This window comes from Syngnathus leptorhynchus, chromosome 16, assembly GCF_054491065.1.
Source record: "Syngnathus leptorhynchus isolate UIUO chromosome 16, UIUO_Slep, whole genome shotgun sequence".
Taxonomy (NCBI): Eukaryota; Metazoa; Chordata; class Actinopteri; order Syngnathiformes; family Syngnathidae; genus Syngnathus; species Syngnathus leptorhynchus.
Window position 1 is genome coordinate 5,161,026 of NC_141210.1, and position 3,736 is coordinate 5,164,761.

Below are 3,736 nucleotides of genomic sequence, written 5' to 3' on the forward strand. Positions count from 1 at the left end.
TATACGCGTGTGAAGGTGTTAGCAAAGAGAGCCTGCATGCCAAATAGGATTCAGATTGAAGCCTTGAAAGCGGCTGGCGGTTTGTTCGGCAAACAAAGCATTCAATCAGCAAGCGTCCGTTAAGGAGTCGACAAGAAGCCATTGTTTGATGTGTCTTTGAGGATGGAGGAGGAGAGACGACAGTTTTACTAAAGGCCGCTGTTTTATAGCACTACGGGAGGAAATTGAAATGTCACACTTCTCAGTCAGCGGCCCAACGTCGAGTGAGAGTTTTTTTTTTCTCCTGAGCCATTTTCAAGTAATGATCACAAGAATAACAATTTGTTTCTTTTAAATATTCATGGATTCAAGATCAAAATGTTGTGTGAAGTGAGGTTGGAAACACAATTGCTGACTTCTATTTGGCAGCTTTACCGTACATGGATTCAAGTAAATTGGAAGAAAAGTTATGAACCAATTTTTCCAGTTTTGTAATTGAATGTGAGTTCTTTTACCACGGAACCGCCCGCTGTGCTGGCGTTACTTTATTTTTTTTTTAACTTGGTATGCAAATTGTGACCGTTTCATCTTTTTTTTTTGTCTTCCTAACACCTTTGTTGTTGTTTTCCAATTACAGGAAATCAGAAGAGTCCAGCACAGGAATTTCGGAAAAACATGTGCAGACATAATTCCAGGTAAGATGCATTTTAATTCTTTTTTTGAAAGGTTGCCAAAAATTGGAGTCCAAATCAAAACGTAAAGTACATTGCACAGAAAAAGTGAGGAGAGGAAATTAGAGGAGGAGGCAGTTTGTGCGAGTAGCGTACGTTCCATCAGGATGAACGGAAACGATGATTTCCTCCGACTTTTTGACTTTAGCTTTGAGCCACGGCTGCATCACCGTCTCACCGCTCATTGCTGTGATTTACGAGGGCCGAGCATCTTTATTGAGGGTTGGCTTCATGCTGCTATTTATTACTCTCTCTCCCCCCCCCCCCCCCCCCCCCCCCACACACACACAGGGCAAAGGTTCTTCATTAGCGCTGCCTGCTCAGAATTTATCAACATCTCTGCATGTCCAAATTGGCTTAAGTCATTCCCTCGCTAGCTTGTCCAATATTGCCGCTAATATCTCGCACACTATGCAGGGATGTGCCCCCCCCCTTTTGCTTTTAATGAGGTCTTGCTTTAAAGTGCAGTTTCATGCTACTGTCACACGATATGTCACAAGATTTTTCTTGCTGTCACCTTCACCGGTCCAATTTGGATTCTCTTTCCTGGATAATGGACTGAATATGCAGGGGCACTCTCACACATATCAGCCATTTTGTAAATAATGCATGGGCGCTTCTAGCCCATTTTTCCAGGGTGCTGTAGCACCCCTAAATTGACACCCACCGCTTAAAATTCAAGCTATTTATTTTTTTGTGTCATTTTTAAGATTTATATAGATGTGGCATTGTTATTTCAATATTATGCCTTGTGAAGGTCATACTCTCATAATGTGACTTTTATAAAAAGAGGACAGCTATATTGTAACCTGGACTTTGCTATTGCTGAGCTCGGTGTGGTGAAAAGAGTTCAAAGGCAGCAGAAGGCAGCACAGGATAACGTAGTTTTCTTTCGACCAGCTTTTTTGAAATTGTGTGCCAAAGGCTTTGAGTGTCTTGATTTATTATGTGTGTGTGACTGTGTGTGTGAAGAGAAAAAAAGGCTTTCGAAAAGTGAGCGTGTGCTGCGTCTGCAGATAAGACAGCGAGGATGAAGGGGCTGAGCAATTACCGCATGTGTAGGCCAGCGATAGATGGATGGCTGGAATTCGGAAGGAAAATGTAATTAAAATCGTATATTTACTGATTTCAAAAATATGTGTCAGGAGATCTACCAAGTGAGTCAGAAGAGAATGCTTTGTCATTTGTGACCTTTCTCTTCGTCTCCCTTCAAGTCTGCCTCCTCCTCCCCCTCCCCTATGGAAGACTCAAAGGGGCTAATTGAAATAAATGAAGTTGAGACTTGGACTAGTGCAGACGTCCTCCGGTGGTTGTCATTGTCGAGCGAGACTGTCTGGGAGGTCGGTAGACAATCGATCACTCAAATGCAACATTTCTCCAACGCCCTTTATTCACGCCATTTCTTTTTTTAGGTTTTATGACAAGTACATTTATGTTCAGTTCAGGATAAACATCTCAAAGTTTAAAGAATAACTGTACAGGATGGAAAATCAAACACACATAAAAAAAAAAAAAAATACACGGGAGGTGTAACACAGGGTTGGACCGGAGGACGCGGACATTACAAACCACCGAGGTTGGATGCATATTTTAATGTCCCAAAAATATTATTTAGCACCATTTGTTTATTTAAAGACATTAAAATGTTGTGGTCACCTGATGTAGCAATGAAGTGAGATGCATTGACTCACTTTTAGTTTTAGTTTGGGCCCGACCGATATGGATTTTTTTTTTAGGTTAGGTTAGTTCCAATTAAATAAATCCTGATTTATCAGCCCATTTTTATTTTTTATTTTTTTATTTTTATTTTAGAATTTTTATCAGGGACACCGTTTGAACATCATTATCTTTGTCCTATGTTGTAATGGATCTAAAAAAAACCCTGCAAAAATCATTTTAAAATTGCTAATATCTAATTTAATCTCCCATGCATACTTTAATTGTAGTCTTGGCTGGTTTTCATCTGGAACCCTCCATTCATGCTCATCAAATAGTCCACGACAAGTTCAATGCAAGAGTGGAGTTTCCCTTTAAAGCTGCAAGCCACGATGCACTGACATGTCCCCAGCGACCTTCCCTGGCCCTGTGAAATTGGCACAATCAGCCAGAAGATGTGCAACGCCCCCCCCCTACCCCACCAACCCCTTCTCACCCCCCCCCCCCCCCTTTCGCCTTCAGCAGTCATCCCCAGCCTCCCTCAGAGGGTGATTCTTTCTGCTGAAGGAGCAAAAGCACTCCCCCTCCCCTTCTTGTGATCCAGAGGCACACAAACAAAAACAAAACAAAAAATAGCACCGGCGAAGAGCAAATAACACGTTCATATTCCAACATATAAATAATCCAGAGAAAAAAATGCCTGCCAGTGACGCTCTGAGTTGCATGACATGTCTTGGTATAACAGAGCATGGCGGAGTGTTTTTAATCGTCACGCTCTTAATTCTTGCCCTGGAACGTCCTCGCAGCGAGGAGACAAATACAGTACGTGCGGGAACACACATTTGTGAATTAGGACTTAAACGCAATAAGAAATCAAGCCGTCAGTTCTCGACCGCTAAATACTAAATGCTAATCACGTTTCAGCAAACTGCGCTTGAAGGGTAAACAAAACGATTCATCGTTTCGACAAAGAGAAAATGAAGAATTGTTTAGGTGTAGAATTAATATCCTCGGCTAGTCCGACGGGCAGTATGCAATCGTCAGTATGTTAACCCGGCGGCATGCAAATGAATGTCTGGGAATTACCCGGTTTCAGTCTTTGACAATATTTGGGAGCTCGTAAGTTCATACCGGCGCAGGAACATTTGAAGTTGAAGGAAATGGAGGGGAAAAAAAACAATAAACATCTTATTTCCCTTTGGTGCTTTGTTGCAAGTGATGAATGTTTTCGTCTCGTTGTAAAGCCAAAGGAATTCCCAACATGGGCTGTTAAGAAAGTCTTAAATAATATACAACAAAATAGAACAATAAATATTGCTGGGGGCAGTGATAAAATCCGCGTTCCTTTGGTTTTGCAGTGTTCAATGGTC

General features: G+C 41.6%; 1 protein-coding gene across 1 annotated transcript in view; it reads left to right on the forward strand.

The window, feature by feature from the left end:
- rdh8a (retinol dehydrogenase 8a) overlaps nucleotides 1-3,736 on the forward strand; it is an 86,073-nt gene that overhangs the window by 47,622 nt on the left and 34,715 nt on the right. The window contains exon 7 of the mRNA XM_085933328.1: nucleotides 617-674. The gene's annotated coding sequence lies outside the window, so the exon portion shown is untranslated. The remainder of the gene's footprint in view (nucleotides 1-616; nucleotides 675-3,736) is intronic.